Here is a 27908-nt window from a genome sequence, read left to right as displayed (position 1 = left end):
TATCAGCATAGGAAATCCGTAAGCACTACTACCCCCATCTATTTTTTACTATTGCAGATGATAGATGAGGGGTAGGTGGAGTGTGTTGATGGAATGATAGAGGGAAACGGGAGTACCCCGAGACAAACCCTCTGCAATGTCTGCTTGAGTCACAGTCGACATATCACACATGTATTGTAGTACTGGCTGTTGCAATTTTTTTAACTTGTAGTGTTGCATTGCGCATTGCGATTGTATTCAATGAGGATATGGATGTAGAGAAAGTTGACATTGAGGTGTTTGTGATCGAGAATGAGAAAAGGCCATATATTTAGGACATTCAAAATGAAGAGTACAAGGACAGAAACAAAAAATGTTCACCCTGGTATGAAATTTGTTGTGTACTGTTTCCCAATTTCATGAAAAATTCCGACGCAGAAAGGAAATGTGTTAATAAGTAGTCCTTGGCAAATATTTCTCGCATAAGCCTCTACAATAATACATAAATTATTTTAATTTATGATATTTACTTTTTACTTCATTAATTTTTCTATGTGCTTTTTAATAAAGTGATAACACTGATAACATTTCAAATTCATCCACAGTTAATTCCCGATTTACCACGAAAATCGTCTGTAGCTGCATTTAGATTGGCAACAGGCCATGATTGTTTGGCCAAACACCTGCATAGAATTGGAATATATCAGTCCCCTAACTGCACATTGTGCAACTCAAACCAAGAAATGGATTCGGAACACCTCCAAATCTGTGCTTCAGTGGCTGGCCATGATAATATCTTTGAAAAATGTTGGAGTGCAAGAGGTCAAATGACTTTATTGTCAAACGCCTGGCATTAGAAAACAACAACAACATTTCAATTTCTGAAAATAAAACAAACAGTAACATTGCGACGGCTGAGAACCAGACTGTTCTAAGTCTGTGTTTCATTGTGTTCCAGTTCTTCTCTGCATATATAAATCGAACAAAATTGTAAATATTCCTTTCCATAAGGTTGTTATGAAGCTATTCCAAATTGTTTCATGAAGCTCTGAATGTCAGAAGCTTAAAATAGCTCTCCTGAAAAAAAAAAAAAAAGTAAAATGGACTTGGAACAATCTGGTTCTGGGCCATCGATTAATATATTTCATTTCAGTAAACTCTATATTTTAGTATTGATACTTCCTTCTAATTCCTCTCTCTTTACCTTCTATTAAAGTACTGGTAATGTACGTACCGTAATATATTTTCTCCAAAGTGAATACGAAATTAAATGCACTTATTACAGCTTCATTTCAACAATTAAATGCATACAACTATTGGCATTAATTTACCATAAATGTCATAGACAGCACTGTATTGGAGGTATAGCCAATCTTCTGAAGGCATTTTTCAGAGTATGATACAATTCATCGAAGCTCAGAAATGTCATTTTGAAGTTAATTAAAATAAATTGATTCCTTCTTGCGCAAACTTGTTAAACAACACATAAAAAGTTCCTTATAATAAAGGACTGTTGACTATTGGATGCACTCAATGTCTTCATCTTTACTTTTCGAAGTACACTAGTACTGCACGGTAATTAGCATCTATGGCGACTGTCCACCTCAAATCCTTCCGTCCGTCCTTCATCTGCTCGTGTGACCTCAGAATGGTGCGGCTGCTGCACAGCTGCCTTTCCACAGACATTCCTCTCGTGTGAACCGGGCAGCCTACTTGTATGACAAGAAATGGAAAGGATTAGTCATTCACTTATTTTGGCTGTCTCGGTTTAGTACATATGGTAATGTATGTTGGAGAACTTAAAACATATCGGGAGAAGTTTTCTTATGTTTCTAGAATGTGCTCTAGCAAGAGTGAAAAGCCTATGTGTGTGAGTGTAGTCTATATGGTGTTATGGACTAATTCAGGTATTTGTACGAGAAGAAAAGGAAAGGATTACTCATTCACTTCTTTTGGTTATGTCTATTTAAAACAGGTTTCTGTTTAGTATGCAGGGAATGTTGAATATACCTGGCTATTTTTGTTGTTCAAAATGTTATAGCAAGAATGTTAAATCTATGTGTGAACGTGTATATAAAAGTATGTGTATATAGATAACAAAATTATTGTATTATCGTTATTTTACGAGATGATGTTCAAAATATAAAATATGTGATGTAATAGGTTAGGCAAGTGTATTTACTCAAGAGTAAGTTCTGTTAATATTTTAAAAGTGTAACAGGGAGTGTTTGGTTAACCTTACAACTGTTGGAAAATTCTGATCTATGTGTAACTTAATTATTCTACTGTTAAATTTCATAAGGAAATAAATTGATGGAATGACACCTGGATGAGGGACCACTATTGACGATAAAGTGGCAAGAAGTTTTTTAAAAACCACCTGAAGCCCTGACACAAGAAGAATAAATGAACTCATCTAGCGATTCTGTGTGATTCTGCAAACATTATCATGTGTATTTAATGCACTTCAACAGTTCACAACATATATTATGAATTCAACATTTTTTATTGAAAGTAAATGTTTAACAGTAAGAAATATATTATATACAAAATAAATGTTTAATAAATTCTATTCTATTGGTAGTTAGGCCTACTATTTTGTCTAAATGCACCTCTATAAAAATGTAGTTTTTGTTATTTAAACGTAATCAGAGTTTGTATACAAATCGAATATCGTCGGTGAAGAAACAATACCACGTAAGTAACAAAATGCAAATTTTACAGGGCAAACAAGAAACGTAATTTAAAAAAAAACTAATCACTTCCGCAATGTGAAATTCGGCATGGTATTAGTAAATAATGCTAGAAATGTGTATGGTATCCGAAAATGAAATTATATTCCAATTTTAAGTTATTTATGTTAGTTACGTGGTATTAGAAGGCTAGCTGTGAAGATTTATGTCAGTTACGTGGTATTGCATTAAATTAGTTTTCACTTAATTTCAATGATAGAACATTTTTAAAGTGAAGAAGTGTTATAATTAAAAGAAGTAAGCAATGTTTTGGTACTCTTAATTTTATTTTTGATATTACTTAAGTTTTTTACAGAAAAATACTGTACTTGTTAAACAATACTTGGAAAGGTTTCCTGTAAAACAATCACCTTGAAAAAGATCAATATGATGTAATTATAATTATGTTTATTATTTTGTGAGACGTGTCAATGAATTATAGTGTTGCTTTTAAGAAAAAAATTGTACCATCAGGACGATATTGTATTGCCCTCGGATCAGTTACAGTGGGTTCATTAGTTCCTCTTCCTGGGCGAATTGAGTAATAAATCCAAAATATTTTGTCACCATAATTTCTGGATAAAGAATAATCTAAATGCTTAACAAAGTAAGGTGTGGGTTTCTTTCTTGCTTCTCTTGTTATTGAAACATTTTAACTTGCATTCAATTGCACTGTGAACTGAGTCACACTACATCTGAGTGCGACCCTTCTCTAGATATTTTTGGGTAATCAACACAGAAATTGCTAGACCAAGGAGGGCATTAAACATGACTGCATTTCTATTTTGGTATGTACATCCATCAGAGTACAAAATTACTGGCAGAGGATTTTCTTTTATGCAGTCAGTCAATGCATTTATGACACAACTGGCGAAAACCAACGCCACCAATTCTGCCTGGGTTTTGCTGAACCAGTAACACACGACATCATGATTTTTCAAGTTGTAAATTGTAAAGTTATGCACACATAACTTAGTCTTATAATACACAGAACTTGCCTGTATGTATGGAACTATTTTGACTGCCAGGAGATCCATGTTGAATACATTGCCCAGTTCCATTTCAGCATCCTCTTTATCCTTTTCTTTTTGAGGTTCCTTCTTCTTTCCATCATGTTGCAGCCATACAGCTTCACTTTTTTTTCCCGGTTTTGTAACTACAACAGATGTCACATTGATCTTTTCTCGGGCTATAAATGCTGATGTTACTTTCCTGGAAAAGCAGGTTGAAATATCTCTGCTCAGAGGGTCAGTATTTTCATGTGCACATCTCTGTTTATACAAACCATGTACTGAATTTTGGAATGAACTGTAGGCTCCAAATAAAGTTTGCTTGTTGACTGTCGACAATAATGGGAAGGTAGTTTAGGGAGACTGTCAAAAAATGTCCAGAGAAATTGTGTACCTTCTTCCTTTTTGTCCTTTTTGGCATGAGTGTGGAAAACAGTAGAACAAGAGGACATTCCATGCTTTGAATTTTCTAACCAATACCTGATACACCAATATTTTATTGCAAGAGTATTCAAGAACAGTTTCTTGCACACTTGAAACTTTTCATTGCCCACATGGAAATGATACAACAAAGTATCTTTTCTTCTTGACTCACTAGTACTCTTCCCAGGATGTTTTGTCGGGATTACATCCACAAGACCGTTTACGTATTGTTTTCTCTGATCCCAGGTCATTCTATTCCAAGATATATAAACAATTTCTTGTCTTTCAGCATTACCAATTACATTGCATTGTTTGAATTTTGATTTTTGACACATTTTGGAATTACATGATGCCCCTAGTTTCCTTGCGTCCCTGTGTGTGTCATGCGTTACTTTTCCAGTTTTCAGCCTTTTATACCCAACGTAGGCTGTCCCTTTTTTTGCAGTTTTCACAGAATATTGTGTACACTTATTACAACGAAACTCAGTAACTAATAGGTACAGAAGTATTGATGTGCCAGATAAGTGCATACAGCTCGAATTGGCGGGAAAAATGATGCTTTGCGGCACACAGATTGACGTGTGTGTTTCCGTAGCATTGTTGAGAAATATTAAATATTAATATTAAGTCTTTTCCTTCCATGACCCATATCAACTCACCCATATTAAATGAGCATGTATTACATTTCAATTTGTTACTGAAAAAAATGTAAAACTCCTTTAATTCAGTTTAGTTATATTAAAGTATTTTCCGCCGTACGCATTACTGTAAGATAATATCTATTTGGAGGTACACAGCTCGCACACTTTGTCCATAAAATAGCCTACAACATTATTTTATTCTTCCGTGTTGAAATGTTTCTTATTCAGTTACGCGGTATTTCCAACAAATGTACCCTGAATGCAGTTAAGCGATATTGCATGTAGTGTAGTTATGCGGAATTTCAGTAATATTTTCAGGAATTCAAATATGCGGTATTGTTTCAACTCCTTTTTCTCACATTTACATGGTGAAATTACACTTTCCCGCGCTATCAAATGGTGCTCGCAGTGTCAGGGATGCCAACGCACCAGAAAACAAAAAATCGTCAAAAAGTCAGTTACGCGGTGTTGTTTCTTCACCAACGATATGCTACCTTCAAGTTTTGCATAAAGTTTCATGAAAATACATTAGGTAGGAAAGAAGTTATAAATTTTGTTTAAATTCAATCCCTATAAAGGGTAGTTTCCCTTACACAAACGTAATCAGAGTTTGTACTCAGATCAAATAGCTACCTTTAAGTTCTGGATAAAGTTTCATGAAAATATGTTAGATACGAAGGAAGTTATTAATTTTGCCCAAATTCACCACCTATAAAGAGGTACCGTAGTTCCCTTTGCACAATCGTAATCAGAGTTTATACTAAAACAAATATGCTACCTTAATGTTCGGCAAAAAATATCATGAAAATCTGTTGAATAGGAGAGAAGTTATTAATTGTGTCCATCTAGATTAAGTATTTGGGACATTCCATGGTCACATGTGGGACATTTGTACTAATTTCTTAATCACATATCTTCATATAATTAGTTAAGTAAATTTTTAAATTAAAAGTCTTGTATGCCAAAAAGAAAGTGTCAACAATGACTGATTTTTTTAGCTATGAAAAGTTAAATCTTTTTTGTGTACTTAGACAATACAAGACACAAGATGGTCACGTGCAGGACACATGCATTTCCCTAACATAACAAATTACTGAGTTATGATAGAAAATTCAGCCCATCTGCTAATGCTGCCATGCTGTATTTTTTTCTGAATTACTTGCAGAAAATTCTATAATCTCACCCAATCACATTGACAAAACATTAACTGGTGAACCTGTAGAATTTTTTTTTCTTGTTGGTCACATGTGGGACACAGGGGGTCACGTGTGGAACTTTTACCCTTATGGGAGGAATTAAAACAGATGACTATAAATACTCTTAGGCTATTATACGTAAATTTTTTATGGAATAACAAAAAAAAATTATAAATATCACAAAACTAAGGAAATATCAACAAATTTTAAAAAGGAATGTTCTTCATAAAGAACACAATACAACAGTTTATTCTACTTTAAAAATGCTCTGAAAAATAAAAAAACTCCATGATTATTCACAACATCTAGAGGTAACAGTTTCTTGACACTCTCTTGTTGGCTGTAGGAGATATGTCAGGTCGTTCAGGCCACTTGAAGTGATTTGAAATTCCAGCCTGTACCAAAGCCGAGACTTCAATTTTGTCACAAGCATGTACCTGCAATTACTTCAGAGTCAGTATAATGTGATTCTCTGCCACGTAACAGGTATGGGTACTGCTAACAACCTGTGAGGCTAGTTCAGCAAAATATCTGGGTAATTATAAGTAGGCCTACTTACTGGTTTTCGTTTTTTATGAAATTAATTTTTTTAACTATTTGATTATTATTCCTAATGTGAAAATACTTCCAAGCAAAATCTATCTAGTACTTCTCAGAAAGTATAGGGTATCTCAAAAGTCAGTTCAAACACTAAACCGCTATAAATATTATAATATTTGAGATAGGGAAAAAAACAAAAACATCACAGTGTTGGGCACACAACAGGGTTTACAAAACATTGGTAAGATGTCCACCGTTCTCTTGTTCAATGTATAGCATTCTGTCTGCGACACCATGCACAGCATTTTCCAGGTAATGCTTTGAAATATTGGCAATTTCTTGTGAGGTGGCATCTTTCAGTTGCAGTAGGGTTGTTGGATGTCAGGAAAACTCGTTCTTTAAGGTAACCCCACAACCAAAAGTCGGCCGGATTGAAATCTGGAGATCGCGGAGGCCACATTGTTGGAAAGTGCCTCCTGATGACTTTGGTCGGAAAAAGAACCTCAATTACGCGTGTTAACTCCACCATTAATTTTTAGTAGGTTATTTTTCGACGTTTTATCAACATCTTAGGTTATTTAGTGCCTGATGAGATGAAAGTGATAAAATGCCGGTGAAATGAGTCCGGGGTCCAGCACCGAAAGTTACCCAGCATTTGCTCATATTGAGTTGAGGGAAAACCCCGGGAAAAAACCTCAACCAGGTAACTTGCCCCGACTGGGAATCGAATCCGGGCCACCTGGTTTCCTGGCCAGACGCGATAACCGTTACTCCACAGGTGTGGACAATAATGGAATAAGACAGACTGTTAAAGTAAATGGGGAGTGCTACTAAGCATGTTACAGAACTTCGTCATCCCTAGACTGAGGAATCACAATATGGACGCTCCACCCCACATCTTTATCCCTGCAAAACAATTAATTACGCAGATGTTTGACGATCGTGTCATCAGTAGGCACTTTCCAACAATGTGCCCTCTGCGATCTCCAGATTTCAATCTGACTTTTTGGTTGTGGGGTTACCTTAAAGAACGAGTTTTTCTGACACATCCAACGACTCTACTGCAACTGAAAGATGCCATCTCTCAAGAAATTGCCAATATTCCAAGATATTATCTGCAAAATGCTGTGCATGGTGTCGCTGACAGAATATTGTACGTTGAACAAGAGAATGGCGGGCATCTTCCCAATGTTTTGTAAACCCCATTGTTTGCCCAACACTATGATGTTTTTGTTTTTTCCTTATCTCAAATATTATAATATTTATAGCTGTTTAATGCTTGAACTGACTTTTTAAATACCCTATATTTCCAGCATCTTTATCATGAACTTATTTTAAAATTCTGACGATGACCCATCGCTCCATATTATTTCTAACTTCGGCTCATCACTACCTGATCGAATGATTTCATCATATAGAAAGTGAACACAAATACAATGTCTTTGTCTTAGATTGGCAGTCAGAATAGATAAGGTACATTTTACATTGTCCTTTATAGAAAACAGCTGCAGTAAATAAAAGTACACTTGTGTGTGATCAAAGAGCACTTTGAATTTCTAACAGACTTGGAGAGCAAGTTTTGTTTTGATTACAAAGGTGATAAAAATAAAATTGCATACATGTCCCATATAGGATGGTTATGTGTGGGACAACAATGAAAATCATTATTTAATTGGTTATAATTAATAAAACAATTTCAAAATGTGGTCATGCAATTGTTGATTAAAAAAGAGGGAAAAAAGTTACTCAAAGTTTTTTTAATGAATATATTTCTTTTGCAAAACAAAATATAACCTATTTTGAGTCACGTGTGGGACATAGATGTTAATTCTTTTCACTGGCTTAATTAATAATTACTTAACACATTTATAACGTTATAATAATAAACTTGTGTTAAAATATATATTCACTTTTCACACAGAACCGGAAAAAGTTGCACAATAATGTTTGTTAAGCAACTGAGAGTCTCAAAAACAATGCAGTTTCAGTCTAGTGGGAAATGGCTGATAAAGGTCATCTTAAATGCAGATGTACCACAGTTAAATTTTGAAGCAATTGAAAGGGCAATGTGTTTCTACTTAATTCAGGGTTTTATGTACCATTTCACAAAACTTTTACCTGAAAAAAAATAAATTATGACAAATTCATAATAATGTCCTGTTTTTCATGGGATATCCCAATTGCACACTGTGCGATGCGGGCTGTTGTGAGGGAGGCAATGAACCTCTGGATTTTCTAAAAGCAATTTGTAATTAAATATTATTGATATTGTTATAATAATGATTATTACTGTTGTTGTTTTGTTATTATATTGAAATTTAGTTAAAGTAGTATTTTATGAAGAACAAATTGATTTTAAATACACATTACTGCAGCAAACTCATATAGCCTACATAATTAACTAAGATAATGATAAAATATGTGTACCGTAACCTATAATTAATATATACCACATGTATATTTGAATCGCACGTTTCAAAAAGAAACAAAGTCAAAATTTGCATTTTTTTTGTGATCAAATGATTAATACTTTCATGAAGTACTGATTTGCAAAGAAATGAACTTAGTCAGTCAGACCTTCCCCTGTATCTCTAACATCAAGTTGATATTTATAGTACGGGACTCGTACACTCGTATTTAACATATTCATGACAATAAGTTTTTTTTTTGCTCTCCTAAAATGTAGCAAATTTTGACTTAGTTCCTTTCTAAAATGTGTTATCCTTTGAAATATTAATACATTTCTCACTTTCATTTCATTATGAATTAACACAACGCAAATGAGAGCACAGTCCCATGTGTGGTATGGGAGGATTTCGAAGTTTCATTTTCTCTCTATGAGGCCGGGAGGGGAACATCCCTATGCACCGCGACCTGAGGTCTATTGTGCACCTCTGGGATGAGTTGTAGCCCAATGACCGCACCCATGCCGAACCGACCTAACCCCCAACACCCTAACGACAGTCCCACCATCCCTTTAAGTCCGTGTACCATTCCATCTCAACAGCCCCCACATTCCCCCCTGCAAACGGTCTGAGGTATAAGCCACCCCTCTCGTCGGAAGGGAAGTGGGTTCTGCTGCTGGGTCACCAACTACCATATCCGTGGAGGCCAACCGAGAGCATCAGGAGCTTCGGAGGGCCGCCGCAGGGGCAATCTAAAAACCAAGAATACAAGCAGAATGATAAGGAAAGGATAATGAGGGGGGGGGGGGGAAAGGAAGTGACGAGAATGAGTGGGATTCCATATGCCTGATATTCATCCATAGGAGTGAGGAAAAAACCTCACCCAGGCAACTCGTCCCAAGCGGGGAATTGAACCCCGGCCTGCTACCACGAGACCACAGCGGTGGACTTTCATTAGTACTAGAATTATTATTATTATTATTATTATCATTATTATTATTATTATTATTATTATTATTATTTATTGAAGTGGGTGTAAATGTAGAATTGAAACTATGTTAATAATGCACATACCGTCAAAAACTTGCATTTTCAATTTATTTTTAAGTGCACATGGTAGTTTCCTAGTACCCAGTACTCGTCATGTAAGTTTTTTTTGTGTTTGCACAGTGGTTCCTTTCTGAAAAGAATTTCAATAGTTTGTTACTAGATGTGATTTTAGTCAGTTTGTAATATATTTTTGGTCCAGGGAAAATACACATCTCTTATGAATATACAACAATGGCTGACTTAACGGCTTATGTAACGAGTACCGGGTACTAGGAAACTTCCCTAATTATCTGGTTTTAGGGCGGAATGCTGTAGTTTCATTCATGTTTTTGCATTTAGCCTATTTCGGTAATTTGTTTTCGTGGATAAATACGCAGAGAATCCAGATATGAAACTGATTAATATTATATTTATTTTTAGATTTTTAATAGTATTAATAGTAATGAAATAGGTCAAGGTACAGTACCTATTTAATAATTAACACAATATATAAAATCCAGTACCGTACTTAATTATTCTGCTCAGTGGGATGAATATGTTCCTTTTTAAAGCCTACAATTTTTTTTGTATAATTATTTGGTTTTAGGGCAAAAAACTGTAGCCTAATTTCTTCTTCTGCATTTAACCTATTTCGATAATTTATTTTCGTGGATAAATTCGCAGAGAATCCATTACGATTATATTATAATTATTATTGGTGACATTTCAGGTTTTTAGTGATTCGTTTTTCGTGACTGTATACATTTAGCCGTTGAACTATTCTCCAAATTTAAAATACTATTTAAATACAATTTACGATTCACAGAATTCCACACTTTCAGAAGCGCTGCATTCCACGATTCATTTTGTTTCTATTTATTGATAAGAAAGGATGGCCATAAATAATATAATGTATTAAAATCATGAATTCTCATTGCCCTCAGTAATTTTTATATTGCATCACGCGTTAGGTACTAGTATTTTTAAATGTCTTCTAATCGAGGCTTAATTATCAGCTTCCAATATACACATTTATTCGTAGAATCTTCATTGACGCTACAAAACGTAAATGTTTTTATTCCCTACTTATTGTTGCAATTTTCAAGCAAGAATCATAATATAACTTAGAAAGCTTACCTCAGTGGGAAGAGGTTTATCCTAGTTGTCCCATGGGAATCGAACCGAGCTCCTCAATTCACGTACTCTCCATAAAGCGCTATCTTTGCTTGCTTTAAATGAAATCAAAACTCATAATGGCGGTCCAAAATGTCATTTGCATAGTTGAAGAAGGCATTGTTACGCGTTGGGCGATGATCGCGAATTCCATTGAGAATTAAAAAATGGAACTAGCGTCAGAGAGAGGAAGCTGTAAATAAGAAAATTCATAGTACATTGAGAACTTTCGATCTGACTTTAAAATTCCCCTGTCGTTTTCATACTTTATATTTAAAACACAATTGATATAATGCACATTTTATGATGCAGTTATATATTGCATTCCTGTTACTTTATTTTTGTCACTATAGAAATCACAAATCGTTACTTTTTCCGAGAATATTAATTTCAAAACCCTTTGGCTTAGAGATCTTCGTCTTTTATTAATTTTATATCTGTAAATTCATTCTATACTATGTTGGCTGCGTTTTCATAATACGAGATGAACCTTAATGTTGCGATTGTGAAGTTAAGAAAACATAGTTCATTTGTATATTTGGTTTTTAAAAAATTACATTTCTTTGCATGTGTCCCCATTTTATCTGGAACAAGTGAAAGTAGATAGTTGAAATTTCACCATTTTTGTATCATAATTATGTCAGTCATGTGGTGATTGAAATATACTCGTAGAGCAGAAACTTGTGTAGGAGTCAAAACTTTTTCAATTAATAATACAATACAACGAAGTTAAGTCGACAGTAGATAATTGGAATAAATGTCTATTTCCCTAGTAATTAGTGATGGGCCGCTCATGAGCGAGTCGTTTCGAATGAACGACTCCCGCTCTGGAGCGGCTCTCCGCTCCCTCCTTACAAAAGAGCAAGTTGTTCATTGCATTTCGATCCCTACTCTTGGGAGAGCAAGGCAACTTCACCTCGCTCTCTTGCTTCTGGCTCACTCCCAACGATCCGCTCCCTCCACAACAGCACAGCGCTCCACAGCTCCATTACAGCTGTAACGATACGCAGCACGTCTGTCAGTGTGGTCATGCGCAATGACAAAGAGTGAGACGTGCGATGTTTAAATTACACTTCAATACAGACACGTTTAAACGTCGCCTATTGTCATGTTTCTGTTCTCCTTATTGCTAAATAGATCATGTTTGCACATTAGCCGTTTTTATGTACCATTGTACACTTTCATATACTACTTTACCAACAGTGACGTCGCCAGAATCAGAGCAACGGAGGTGCGGATGGGGTGCGAGATTTAAAAATGGGGTGTGAGCTGTAAAAATGTGGTACATAAAAATTCAAAATGTTCTTTCATGCACTTGCGCGCATACTGTACATCTGTTTATTATTATTATTATTATTATTATTATTATTAATTATTATTATTATTATTCACATCCATTACGATACACTATGGGACGCAGTTTTTTCACATCCAAGAAATTGTTTGTTTTTGTTCTTGAAAATAATTTATGCCTAGTATTTTGTTAATAAGTTGCCCTTTGGGGTGTGGAAAGGGGTGCTCCGATTTTTTATGGGGTGCTTGCGCACCCTTTCGCACCCCCCCCCCTAGCGACGTCCCTGTTTACCAACACTTTCAGAACTGTTTTTAATTGATCTGTTTATACTACATATCGATACTTCATGATTGTTACTGGTTCCTAAAACAGCGTAAGTAATGTGAATGGGCTCTCTCCCTCTGGGATAACATGGAAACTTGCCTTACTCTACGTGTACAAGAAGCTTTTCTCCGCATTCACAGACCGATGCAAACCGATTCGAATGTCTATTGCAATGGCATCTATTGAGAAGCATGTGTACTATGTCATACAGTTAACAACCCGCTCTGCAGTTATCGTAGAAGAGTCGGAGCGGTGCGGTGGTGAAGCGTGGGGTGAGTGAGCGAGCTGGTTGAGAAAGAGGGAGGGCACTGTACTGCTCCGCTCTTTTGAACAACTCCTCAAAAGGAGCGGGAGTCAAAGAGCTAGCTCGCATCAATGAACGACTCCGACCCATCTCTATTAGTAATTACTTTTAAAACTAATGTTGATAATTAGCATTGCATTTCAATTTTCGAAGCTTGTACAGTAGAACCCCGATTATCCATCACCCTATTAACCGATTGGCAGATTATCCGATGTCTTTTTCTAGTTCAATTTTTTTATTGCAGAGAACAAATGAAGCTCTCAGGAGGTAATTAATTACAAGCCTTTACCCTTACACAGTATGTAGTAGGAGTGTTTTCGTTACTGGCAACTGGGACATTTACTTGTGGGAAGGGGTGTTTTTCCCCAACTTGTAAAATAGACACTACTGTACATGCTTTCAAAGAAATTACCCCAAGAACTTTCAACTCATATACCATTCAGACCTTCTCCTTACTATTCGAGTGGGCGTAATGTGTACTTCTATGCAAAATGTCTTCCACGGGTGTCAAAAGAAAAGGTGTTGTGCTAATTATCGAAAAAAAACAAAAAACAAATAATTGAGAGTTTTGAGGAAGAAACTGTGGCTCATTTCATACGAGATTGGCGTTACAACTCTGCGATATTTATTTAAAAAAAATACAAGAATACAATTGTGCAAAGTACGAGTACGCAAATCTACAACACGAGACTTCAAATTTTCCTGTCTTCCATCACCCTTGGTCCTTAAAACCCGTTGTTGACAACAGAACTTAAATCACTGAAGTTCTCATTCATTACCTAGCATGTCAAACACCACCACGGAGAAAATTACGAAATTATAGTTTAATTCACGAATTATCCGATTTTTTCGATTAATTGTTCAGTTCATCCCCTTCATTACCACGAATAATAAAGGTTCTACTGTATTTGAAAAATTCATTAATTTCAACGAAAATAGTGTCCATTCCGGAATCCTAGAGGATGTTGATGAAAAACCATTATTTTTTTCTTTTAGCTATAAAACGTTGTCCTTTAGTACAGAATTAATTTTATTTTATAACAAAACAAAATAATGTAATTTTTTGTGTTGTACTAGCTGAAAGCCCGGGCTTTCCCTTTTTGCTTCTAATTTTAATCAAACTTGTTAGATTTTTCAGAAATCTCGGAACTCAACTATATACAAACAAAACAAATTGCCTTTACTAAGCTTTCTCGTCCATAAAGATGAATCTTTACATAGCGTCACTTACATCAATTAATAAGCTTCTTAGCCAAATACCTGCCAGGGTCAACTCAATTTAAAACAGTTGTAGATCAGGCACCGAAAAGAAAACATTTCATCATGTGCCTTACGTTCAACTGGTTTTTAATTTGTGTGTGTGTATATACAGTGAAACCTGCCTTTGCGGTCACTTCATTTAAACGGCCACCTGGCCAAACGGCCAATTTTCTCTGGAACCAATTGGATTTTCTATAAGAACAATACAAATTCTCTCTTTATTTAGCGGCCACCTCATGCACCGGCCAGCGGCCGGGGTCTATTTGGATTGGAACCTGACTATAACAGTCACTGTCCAACAGAAAATATTTTCACGGATACTGTCTGACCTATTTTTTCAATGGTTAGAGGACAGGAAGCAATATAAAGAGGACAATACCTAAGTGTACAACAGTACACCCTCCATGTCTTGGGGTTAGTTGGTTACTGTTTTATGACTCTTTTGTCACTTTCCACTCCGACCCTGCACAACTATAAATTCTTACTCGTTTTTAAAGGATTGAAACACGGACTTTTTCTATCGAAAAGTCACAGTATGTTTTAGGTCAGTAGTTAACCATTCGAATTTTTTATATTTTTTTCTCTCCTCTTTCTATCTTTCTCTATTTGGACCAGCTTTCAGGAATTTTTCTTTTCTTCACTCAGTTGATTTAGAGGAACTGTGACGTTAGTTTGAGAGAGAAATCATGTCTAACAATAAATCTAGAGTGGTGTTAAGTTTAGAGGTGAGACGAAAAGTGATTGAAGAAAGTGAGAAGGGAACATCTGCGAGAAAAATTGCTGAAATATTCAAATGTGGAAGGACACAAATAAACGTATAATTAGGAATAAAAATGAAATATTAAAAGAGTGGGAGGAAAATAAGCATGGTGGCCAAAAAAGGAAGAGAGAATCTGTGTTTAGTGATGTGAATGATTTCGTTTACGAATGGTTCAAGTGTGCGAGGGCGAAGAAATTGCCAGTAAGTGGGCCTATGATTCAAGAGAAAGCTCTTGAAATTGCCAAAGAACTCAGTGTAAGCAATTTTGTTGCTAGTAATGGGTGGTTAGAGTGCTTCAGAAAACGACATAACATTGCATTTCGATCTGTGTCTGGTGAAGGAGGTGACATTGCAACCAATGATATTGAACAATGGAAAAACAGACTGCCTTCAATTCTTGCGGACTATGAACTCAGAGACATTTACAATGTCGACGAAACAGGTCTTTTTTTCAGGGCCCTCCCTAACAAAACTTTAAGTTTTAAGAAAGGAGAGTGTAAAGGGGGAAAGTTGGCAAAAGACAGAATAACCCTACTCTTTTGTTGTAATGCTGCAGGAGAAAAAGAACCACCTTTAATGATAGGGAAATCATTAAAGCCCAGATGTTTGAAAAATGTTGACATGGGCTTATTGGGGGTGAAGTGGACTGCCAACAATAAAGCTTGGATGACATCATCATTGTTTGAGAATTGGCTATGCGATTTCAATTCCAAGATTAAACGACAAAATCGCAATGTGATCCTGCTCCTGGACAATGCACCGTGTCATCCTGAAACGCAATTGTCAAACGTAAAATTGGTGTTTCTTCCCCCAAATACGACATCACACCTCCAGCCCCTTGATCAAGGCATTATCCAGTCATTTAAACTGAGGTACCGCAAGCGAGTTTTGAAAAGGCTAGTTGCAAGAATGGAAGAGACTGACAGTATGACAGAACTCACGAAGACAGTTAATGTTGGAGATGCCATTTCATGGACGAAATCTGCCTGGAATGAAGTTAGTGAGACTACAATAACAAAGTGTTTCGCAAAGTGTGGGATCATCGCATATTCGAGTCCTGCTGAACCAGCGCCATCCCAGCCTGGTGAAGAAAACGACATTGACGTGGAGCTTCAATCTCTGGCACGGGCAGCAGGAGTTAATTATGACACAGATTTTGACGAGATGCCTATTGATTGCTTCGATGATTTGAACGGCAACTGGGAAGACCGACTTAAGGCAGAGTGTCAAGGTAATGTTTCTTTGCAACATTTTGCATGCATATCAGCATTCATTAAACAGTATTTTGTTTAATTTCCTAATATATACCGAATAGGCCTAGTGATGAAAATTAATTCCTCGCCATCTTCCGTAGGTGTCCCTGTACCTGAGGAAGATGGAAGTGACACCGAAAAAGAAGCTGATGGCATAAGAGATTCGGTCTTAAGTTTAAAAGACGGTATTCTTGCTCTTCAAAACATAAAATCTCTGTGTGAAACAATTGATAAAGACTTTAAAATGAATGCAATGGAATCATGGAATAAATTGTTGGACACTTTAGAGAACTGTGCAGTGAAAAGAAAATTTAAAAATCTAAAACAGTTGACATTGAAAGACTACTATACTGTATAACATACATAAAGTGAACTCCACAATGTGAAATGTAGAATAATTGAATGTAATACTGTAGTGCTATAGTTCTAAGCATATTTAGTATTAACAATATAGAATAAATTATTATGCATGATTGTTGTGCTCGCATAGTACTAAAAAGTCAATGAAATTCAGTAACCGTAACCTTAATCAAGCGGCCACTGATAAAACGGCCATTTTACAAGGTAACTTCAGATGGCCGCTTTAGATAGGTTTCACTGTATATATATATATATATATATATATATATATATATATATATATATATATATGTTTAATCTGGTATAGTTAACACCAACAGGCCTTCTCTTCCACACCACCAGAAATACAAATAAAATAACAGAGAAAATAAAACTATAAACTAAGTAAAGCCAAATGAAAATATATAATATATAAAGGCTAGTCACACAAACTTTAAATGAGTTAGTACTGTCTTGAAGTTCAGGAAAAAACAAAAACATACCCCTCGGTACCTATACCCCCACTAAAGCGATGACTCAATGTTCTACAGATCTTACATTTTATCTCTGCCTGTTAGTGTTCATTAAATTTCAAGTGGCTTATCTTATTCGTGGGCGTCAGCATATTAAAAAGCATTACAACCTTTCTGCCGTCTCCATTATAAGATCTGTACATTGATTTGAAGCTGTGGTACATAAATTTCACGTAATTTCATGTCTATGTGTGCTTTCACTTGAATTTCAGAGACAGCTGATGATAAATAAGAAATTCCCTCGTTTCCAGTGTGAACCCGTTGTGGTGTCATCATGAGCCAAAATTTCTCTCTTTATCAGTCATACCAAAGGATCATATATATGTAGGGCTATATAATTTAATTTATATTGGAAAAATTTTTACCCCCTTGACTGCTGTATGCTCGCTTACTTTATTCCCTTTTTTAATGACTTGAGAAATTATACCTAAAAAATTCAGAACATATTTTTAATTGTTTATTTTATGACGCTTTATCAACTACTATGGTTATATAGCGTCAGAAAACTTCGGAAAAAACCTCTACCAAGTAACTTGTCCCAACCATGATTTGAACCCAGGTCCGATCGTTTCATGGTCACGCATGCTAACCGTTACTTCACACTGGTGGAATCCAGAGCATAGTAATTATCAGGGAAAGGATTTATATGTAAATACATATTTACTTATAAAGCTAATATAATTTATATTTTGCATTATCTTTATGTTTCACAATGTGTAGGGTTGAAAAATCCTACTTTTATTTTCCATATTTTTCCATATTTTAGAGTTTAGTACATATTTTCGTTAATTTCCATATATTTTCCATATTTCATATAAAACAGTCCATATTATATTAGGTTTAACAATAAAACAAAACAAAATTCCATTAACTTTTAAAAATACATTTCAACAATAGAGATTTAAACACATGTTCAGTAATCCCTTTAACATCAGAGTTATTTGAAAATTAGCAGTCCTATCAACAATGGGAAAGTAAGTTACAAAACTGTATTAATTTAATTTAAAATTTTTAACAGACTTCAGTTGTGCAGCTCAACAGTTAAATGCCAGTCAGAGTACACATAGGTTCAGTTTTGTAAATCATACTATAAAGACGGTAAATATGCCAAAAGTACGTCATTCAGTCAATTTAAAATCAAAACTAACAAGTTACATTTCAGAATTTAAAGAAGATGGTTTATCAACTGACAATAAAATATTATTTTGTAATTTGTGTCAGTGTGCAGTATCATCTACACAAAAGTTCCTGGTGCAACAACACATTACAACTAGTAAACATCAGGCCAACAAACAACTAAATTCCAAGCAGAGACAATTGTTTTTAACACAACCAACAACATCGAATGTAAGATCTGAGTTTAACATCGACCTGTGCCGTTCTCTCATCTCTGCTGATATTCCTCTCTACAAACTAAAGAATAAGGTCTTCAGGGAATTCCTTGAAAAATATACTCAACATACAATCCCGGATGAGTCAACACTTAGGAAGACGTATGCTCCATCCATCTACGATGAGACAATACAGAAGATAAGAGATGAAATTAAAGATAGTTCAATTTGGGTTTCCATTGATGAGACTCCCGACAAAGAAGGTAGACTTGTTGGTAATGTAGTTATCGGTTTGTTAAGTGAACAATATTCTGAACGAATTCTTTTACATTGTGATGTTCTAGAAAAGTGCAATAACAAAACTATAGTTAAACTGTTCAACGAAGCTATGGGTATCCTGTGGCCAAAGGGTATTATGTACGATAATGTGTTATTCTTTATTAGCGATGCTGCCCCTTATATGGTCAAAGCTGGACAAGCATTATCTGTTGTATATCCTAAATTGACTCATTTTACTTGTGTGGCGCATGCATTTCATCGTGTGGCAGAAGTGGTCAGAGACAATTTCCCTAAAGTAGATTTGTTGATTTCATCAGTGAAAAAAGTATTTCTCAAAGCTCCCAGTAGAGTTAACGTGTTGAAAGAAATGTACCCTGAAATTCCATTGCCACCAAAGCCAATTTTAACTGGATGGGGTACATGGCTAGAAGCAGTTGAATATTATGCCGAACATATAGACTCTATTAACAATGTTCTCCTTGCATTGGACTCTGAAGATGCAGTCTCAATTGATACTGCGAAAACAGTTACCTGTGACATAAGTGTGAAGAATGACTTAGCTCACATTCAGCATACATTTTCATGCATCATAAAAACGCTCAAAAGTCTCCAAAATAGGCACCTTTCACTATCTGAAAGTTTTGAAATTATAAATAGTACTGTGGAACAACTGAATCGTGGTAGAGGTAAAGTTGCAGATGCAGTAAGAGCTAAGGTGGACACTGTACTTTCAAAAAACCCTGGATATGAAGAACTACAAAAGGTTGTTGCTGTGATGAGTGGTGAATCAACAGTGAAGATTAACTTGGACTTATCCCCAGCAGACATTGTGAAATTGAATTATGTACCAGTTACTTCTTGTGACGTCGAACGCTCTTTTAGTCAGTATAAATCTATCCTCAGAGACAATAGAAGAAGATTCACTTTTCAGCACTTGAAAGAAATGTTTGTAACCTATTGTTATGGTAACAGACAATAAAAATTGTGTTTTGTTGAAACTACATTGGAAGATAAGGTACGTCCATTATATTTTTTGTTTAGTTTGATTAAAATGTACCAATATTTAACGTACATAGTCATTTTTTTATAATTTTAAGTCCATATTTAATTCCATATTTTGGTAAAAATCCATATTTAATTCCATATTTTGGTAAAAATAACTACATATATATTTACATATTTCATATATTTTTAGTCCATATAAATCCGTTCCCTGGTAATTATGTATTATATTATATATATTGTATAATTTCATGGGGTCATTATTTAACATAATAATATTCTGACAGACACATATTTTAGAGATTCAGAGATTTTTCTTTCCACAACTCTTAACATATTACAATAGCAACATGATTACACATAGAATTTCGTAGTAGCGCATTTTTGGACATTAACAACAATATTTTGAGAGATATGTTACTTTATAATTGAATCGGTCGGAGCTAAAAGGAATTAACTCACTTTTGACAACCTTTCAGGAGAAGCAAAAAATATTCATCTAATAACACAAATATTATATTTTTATGTTATAGAACACAAAAGAACATTTAAAAGTCTTAGTTCCTTCTTCCACCGTTCGATGCACATGACATCAGTTGTTCAAATTGTTGCATAACCCAAAACTTCATATTTTGACTTAATTCCTTTTAGCTCTGACCGATTCAATTAATACAGTGTTATTTTCAGTGGACTTGCATACATTCAGATACTACATTACGAACATGATGAAGGTACCATTGAATTTATTTTTGTTATGCGTACAATTCCTTTCTTCTCCTCTATTGCATTTACACCATGTCCCTTAGAAGAATTGAGAAATAAGTGCTGATTTAAAGTATAAATAATGGTTTTATAACATAACCTTTTGTATAACTTGATATAAAAGCTCTCCGAATTTCGGAGAATGGTCAGTGCAACTCGATGTGTTTGCCTCGAGCTACCCTGAAGACATCTAAAAGGTACTCAATCTTCTCCCAAGTGTTCCGTAACATTTGTGGGGTGATTAGTGCAGCTGCATTTATAATGTGTTGTCTCAGTTTTTCCAAAGTGCCAATGGTATCACGTTGGTACACAACACTTGTCACAAAGCCCCAGATGAAGGTCAATGAGCGTCAAGTTGGTTGACCTAGGTGGCCAGGCAAGGGTTCTCCTCTTCCGACCAACCTATTGGGAAAGTTTGCATTCAAGAAGCCACATATTGCTCCATTGTAATGGGATGGAGCCCCAGGTTGCTGAAGAGCCGATTCTGGGAGAAGCTGATCAATAACAAATGTTCTGCAACATGTCCAGATACACATTCCCTGTGACTGTTGCCTTGATGAAGAAGAATGGTCCAACGACGGAATGTTCTACTGAATGGCGCCAAGCTTGTTTCCACAATAAATGTTAGTGTGCATGCACATGAACATGCAACTGTTTTTAAACCATTGGTGCATAAACTTGGACAGTTTCTGCATCTTGTCAGATGTAAATCACAAAGATATCTTCATCTGATTTTAAATGGTGAGCATTTATTTCTCGATCCCTCTAAGCAGGATATGGTGTATATAAATGTTTAGATGTGCTCACTCGAAAGCAAAGTACATAGTTAACATTGCGAAAAACACGGAGTTTCTAAGTGAATGTCTGCAACTTTGAGCGATTGTACTTGAGCTTTATTTTAATACGACCATTACAAATGCTAGTCGAACTGAAATTGCAGTTGCTTAAGTTCTAAATGCATGTTAGTGGGTATCATAAGAATATATGGAATATAATGATCTTCTCCTTTCATTTTGCCAGATAATATTTCCATTTCTATTACGTTTTGCATGAGCTCTTCACATCAGATGTTGTTGTCTGTAGTTTATTAATACTTAAATGTAAATTGTATTACAGCTGTAATAGCCCTAAGGCCATACACTAGTGTAACATTTACTGTGTAGAGTTTTACACTGTTGGTGAATGTTACTTATGTCCCGCCCACTATAGGAACTGCACTTGAACTGCCAACATAGAAAACAAAAAATCACACTCAATCACTTTCACCTTCATCTTGACGTGATAATAAAAGCCTAAACTAACCTAACCTAAGTGCATCGGTGTCTATTCCAAAATCGGCGGAAGTCGCTCAACGCTCAGTGGGTGGTGATACTCTACATTGACCAAAACTAATTCTGCAGCAAGACCAATGTGCTTTTTTACCTCAAGAGATATCCCACCTTTGCCACAGCCTTTACAGAGTACATTATTTTGTAGTACACTAGATAATATGCCAACATCTATAACCTCATTGGTATCACTAAGACCAGTTACACACTATACCGAGAGATGTGTAATGTGAAATGTGTGCCGAGAAATGCGCGAGCGAGGCGAGACAGCATTGTCCACACACTGTGCCGAGAAATGTGTAATCGAACCAAAAAGTACAGAATACATAATAGTTGTCAGTGTCGCGCGGTATCCATCTTAATTTAACCTATCACTGTGTTTTCATAGTGTAGTTGTGTTGTTTTAAATTTGTACAGTAATACTTTGATAAATTTAAATATGCTGATCTATGTGCTGTATGGCAGAGGAAATAAGGAGTCCAAGAACATAACCTATCATGGATATGTATGAGAGATTAATGGCATTATGTACGCAAATATCCGGAGTTGTTGTCTGTAGTTTATTAATACTTAAATGTAAATTGTATTACAGCTTTCCAAAGGATCCTGAGGTTAAAGCTGTTCGAACACCTCGTGTTGTCATTGCAACACAATTTGTTCCAGTCACTTCAGGGAGTTGGATGTGGATCGCACGACCTTATCATATGTGTATCAGACAGGGGGCTGTGTTGTATATATTTGCACCTTGAAGAACCAAAGGTTAGTTAGATGAGCATTACACTGATAATTAACCATAATAATATTGGTATATCCATTCGCTACTGTGTATAAAGTAGGCTCGTTATGTTATATGAATTATTATTTTCAGGAAAGAAGAAGAGTAAAACGAAAGTTTGCTGAAATCTTCCCTCGCTCTACTGTGACAGTTGTAGACGAAGTTGGGACCTCCATTATGTCATTGGAAACTGATACTGAAAATGAAATTTGGGTTTTATCGAAGAAGAATAAGGCAGTTAAGGAAAGGATAGTTTTGTGTACAAAAAGAGAATAAGACATTGCAACAGTATAAATGGCGAGTGGTGAAATCAGTGGGTGATTTAAAAGATGTGTTGGAAACTGTGAAACAGAAAATCTTGTTTGGATACGAGTTTTGTGATATGTCACGTTCCATTTCAAAGACTTTTGTATCTCTTCTCAAGATACATATGAAAGGTTAATGGTAAAAAGCAAAAGAAACAGTGTGATGAAAATGTACCTAGCCTACCGGTAGCAATTAATTTTCTTTTCCCTAACACATATAACTTTGTTAAAGAATTTGATACAGCTCTTCCTAATCCTCGGACTCTATAGCAATGATACAAAGTTCATTGTACAGATAAATGAGATATTCATATTCTTAGCATAATATAAATAAAATGTTAATATACAAATAGTTTTGTTTTTTCTATGTTTATTATGTTGTAGTCTATAGTTTGAACCTTATAAATCATCCAATTTCTTAATAAAAATACAGCAGTGGATCAAACCAAGAACCAACAGTTTAATAATACTAAAAAGGTAAGTAGTTTACGTAATTTCGTGGTGCAAAATATAAATTAATGAAATATAACTTTTATTTTCTTTGGGAAGTTATATTTTGATTGTTACTCCATTACCATGAAAAGAAAAAGATTTATATTGCATAAAACTGCAATAAGTGTAGGCCTATTTGACAGACTCTTTGATGCGAAAGTGGCACTGGCTCTGACAATGTGGTCATAATAAAGGAGGTGTTGGAGCTTCTTTTATTGCACCCAATTATATAAAATATTTGAAAAAATTATCAATATCAGACGTGATAGTTCCAGCATGGGTTTCTAGGGAAATGACTAGTTTTCATAGTATTGTATCTTGGACCTAACGAGTGTTATATTGTTAACAAGTGAGGGGGAGCTGCAACAATGCATTAAAATACAAAAGAATCAAATCTGTATAATTTTAATAAGTGTGGGCTACAAAATCGCATTAGAATACACAAGTATCAAAAGATTTTTTATTCTGAAAGTACAATATTATATGTGGCTGCAAACCAAAACCATGTTTTTACCAGGTTATACAACTAGCAGAAGTCAGTGAAACGAAAGAAAATTGTGCCTTCTTTGGTGTAATTTTTCTGGAGAATTACCATTATTCCCTCGCTATATTAAATGGCATGTAGCAAAATCGTATTTCACTTTATCGCGAAACGGAATGATACTGTTCACTTTTTCATGACCAGGAACAGCATTCTCTTCAGTCCAATAATGCAACACCTTCATCACGAGTACAATGAAGAAAACTTAATCATTAATAAATTATCGTGTTGACTAGCAAGTAATACATACAGTAACATCTAATATAAAATCATATCTTTTCATTGTGTGACCTGAAAAAAATTACATCAGTAGTGACGTGGGGTTTGAGACACCCCATTTCATTTTTTGGCTTTTTACTGAATATGACACGGAACATACTGAAGGAAGTATTGCAAGCAGCTAGACGAATCCCCACATAACAAACCAGAGTATCTAGTAGCAAACAAAAAACAAAGCAAGGTGGGGTGTGTCAAACCCCACGTCACCAACGCAGGGTAAAGTATTATGTGATCATGAAGGCATAATTTCATTCATAGCCAATATCATGTTGATTGGCTTTGCAAATTAGAAACCTAACCTAATTAATGTCTGATTAAATCGATTATCTGCTTCCATATTTCTTCTTCTATTTGAAGACCTCCCCGGAATAAGGATATAACGAACAAAACTGTAAATTCATGTTTCAGTAGAAAGGAAAATTATTTCAGGAGCACATTTCATTACTATCACAATCATTTCACTAAACAGGGATACAAATTTATTCAGCCATTGAGTTCAATGATTTGTTATAAATAAATGCTTTAAAGTTTCTTTTCCTACCTACATCACATATTTTAATAATTTGATGTTACATTCCTTTTTCTGGCGACGTCTTCAATTTACTACTATTATAGTTATCGTCTCATGTATCATACTTATATGTATGACACCGAAAAATTTCAATGGCCGATCTGACATATTAGAACAATTTTGCTATGTTTTCTGAATTTAAAATAGCTGAAAAATGTTTTCCCGATATCTGTCGTTGACAGAGGTCGAATGTGTCTTGAAAAATTCGCTGGGCTAGCGATCAGAGCGAGAAATGTGTTTGCCTCGCGCGAGGTGAGCAAGAAACTCGTAGTGTGTGACGTTCCATTTAAAACAATGTTTTCGATTAAACGCATTTCTCGGCACACATTTCACATTACACATTTCTCGGTATAGTGTGTAACCGGCCTAACACTGTGTTCTTGTTGCAGAGTTTCATAAATGATTTTAGAATCTTCAAGTTTCTTTCCTGATGCACAGCCACTATTTACAGATACATGGGCAGAATTTTCAGTTACGTGAGGCACAACATTACGCAATACTTTGTTTATTAGGAGGCAGAGTAGGAAGGAAGATTCAAACTGCGACCAGCGTCCGCTTATCTTAATTGCTAGGGCGGTCAGTGGCGGATTGTTAGTAACCATTAATAAAGCATACTAAACACAGGAAAAGACTTGAAAATGTTATAATTATTTTTCTATATACATATACAAAGTGTGCAAAAGGAAATTATTGATGCACATAGAGACATCTGCATAAACAAAAGCAATAAATTATGACTTTTTATATAAAAAAATTCGAAATATAAGAAGACTTAAGGGGAGCAGGCACTGCCTATCTCGACAATGTTAAATTCAGGTACGCACAGCTCAGAAACTACTTGAGATAGAAAAACAATTTTTACAACACTTATCAATCTTAAAGTCCTCTATTTTTAAAACAAAATGTATTATTGTAGCTTTAAAATTGTGGTCTCAAAAAAATAACATGTGATTAAAATTAAAAAAAAAAATTAGGTCACAATAAAAAAATTTTTATCAATTATAGGAATTGAATGTACTTAATGAAATTATTCTAATACATAGATAAAGGTTATAAATATAACATGTAAAAATTTCAAATCTCTATGTTCAATGGTTTCAGAGCTACGCGTACCTGAACTCTGTGATTTTAACATTGTCGAGATCTGCTCCCCTTAAACTTATTTAAACTGAAATATACCATGTAATATGTATTTCTTCATGTATTATTATTATTATTATTATTATTACTATTATGAATTCAATTTCTATTATTATCAACGTCGTTCTCAACGATGTTCATTTCTGAAAATGCAATTGTTTCGAAGTCAGGTTCAAAATCTGACACAGCAATCCTTAGTTGAGCAGTTAAATGTTCATCTGTCAATCTCGATCTCGTTTTACATTTCACATAATTTAACTTTGAAAAGAACTGTTCACAGATATATGTGAAACCAAACACACATGCTATATTTGCAGCAAATGTATGCAGTCTGGGGTACTTATTTATGTCCAGTTGTTTATAAATTTCTAGACCAGTTACATTGACACATTTGCTTTTCAGAAAAGTATCATTCTGTAAACAAATTACTTCCATTTGCAGATACGGCCTGACATCCATGATATTAACAGAAAATGGATTGGCGAAAAGCAAGAAATCATTATGCTTATCATGGAAGTCATGAAATCTAACATTTATATTATTTCGTGTTTCAAATTTCCAAGCATGCTTATGTAATTATCATTATTACCTCTGTTAACGGGCAAAGAAAGTAAACAAGGAAAATAATAATATTGCTGTTGTTTCAATTGCTCCATCCACAAATCTAATTTCATTACGAAACTTTTGATGTGATCATAAAGGTGTACAACGTTCTGGTTTCTTCCCTGCAGCTGACAGTTCAGATCATTAAGATGCCCCGATATATCACACAAAAATGCCAAGTCTCGTATCCATTCATCGTTATCTAATTCTGGTATATTCTTTCCCTAAAAGCAAATAGAACAATGTAATTAATTCATATGATAGAAGAAGTGTATCATTAACATCAACAAATTTTGATAGATTTATCGAAAGCCCCTTACCTGTTGTTTCATGTAATCGGCCACTGAAATTCTTAAGTCGAAAAATCTCTTCAGCATTTTTCCTCGACTGAGCCATCTAACCTCTGTATAATACACAAGATCTTCATAATTCTCGTCAATATCACGGAGGAGTTGCCTGAATTGTCTGTGCATTAGAGCTTTTGATTTGATTTTATTAATTGTTTTTGTAACTACATCCATGACATGTTGTAAATTTATTATTTTCGCAGATAAAGCTTCTTGGTGTATGATACAGTGATATGCCTGAAGTTCTTCAGGTTTTCCTATGTTCTTTAAATGAGATTTTAAGCGACCAACAAACCCCAATTTTTCTCCACACAAAGCTGGTGCGCTGTCAGTAGCAACAGAAACCAGTTTCATCAATGACACTTCATTAGTTTCTAACACACTGCACACTGCTTCAAAGATGACTTCGCCAGTGGTTCGGGATTTAAGGGGCACTAAGTCTAACAAGTACTCTTGAGGCGACAAAGTGTTGTCTACACCTCGAATGAATAAAACAAGTTGGGAAGTATCAACAAGGTCAGTTGTTTCATCTAAAGCTAAGGAATAAGCCACAAAATCTTTAATTTTAGTTTTGATTGTGTTCTTAATGTAGTCACCAATTGTTTCAATTCGCCTACCGACAGTGCGCCTGGATAACTTAATACAGTACTCTGGAAATTTTGTGTTTCACTAGGACAGATTAATTTTGCAGCTTTAATCATATACTTCTTTACTGTCTCCCCGTCTCTGAACTGTTTTAAATCACGGGCGAGTTCCCAAGAAATTGCAAGACTAGCCAGTAATATTCTGTGTTATCTACAAATTTTATTCTCTTGAATATTCTGGTGTTTCTTAAGGCCACTTAATATAATAGTTTTGCACGTTCTAAACCTAAAAACAATTTTCAAAAATTATATTTAATATACTGTGCAAATGTTAAGATCATAAATTTTCTTCGGAATAGTAAGAAAAAATAACA

The 27908-nt window shown here is 35.0% G+C and overlaps 1 long non-coding RNA gene across 1 annotated transcript; it reads right to left on the bottom strand.

The window, feature by feature from the left end:
• Positions 1-679: 679 nt before the first annotated feature.
• On the bottom strand, positions 680-27908 carry LOC138710428 (uncharacterized). The gene is made up of 4 exons (XR_011335235.1): positions 26924-27908; positions 26590-26827; positions 11093-11321; positions 680-1691 (listed from the first exon to the last, which is right to left on the bottom strand). It is a non-coding gene; the product is annotated as an uncharacterized lncRNA (long non-coding RNA).

Source organism: Periplaneta americana, chromosome 12 (assembly GCF_040183065.1).
Source record: "Periplaneta americana isolate PAMFEO1 chromosome 12, P.americana_PAMFEO1_priV1, whole genome shotgun sequence".
NCBI classification, from domain to species: Eukaryota; Metazoa; Arthropoda; class Insecta; order Blattodea; family Blattidae; genus Periplaneta; species Periplaneta americana.
This window is presented reverse-complemented; position numbering and strand designations above follow the sequence as displayed.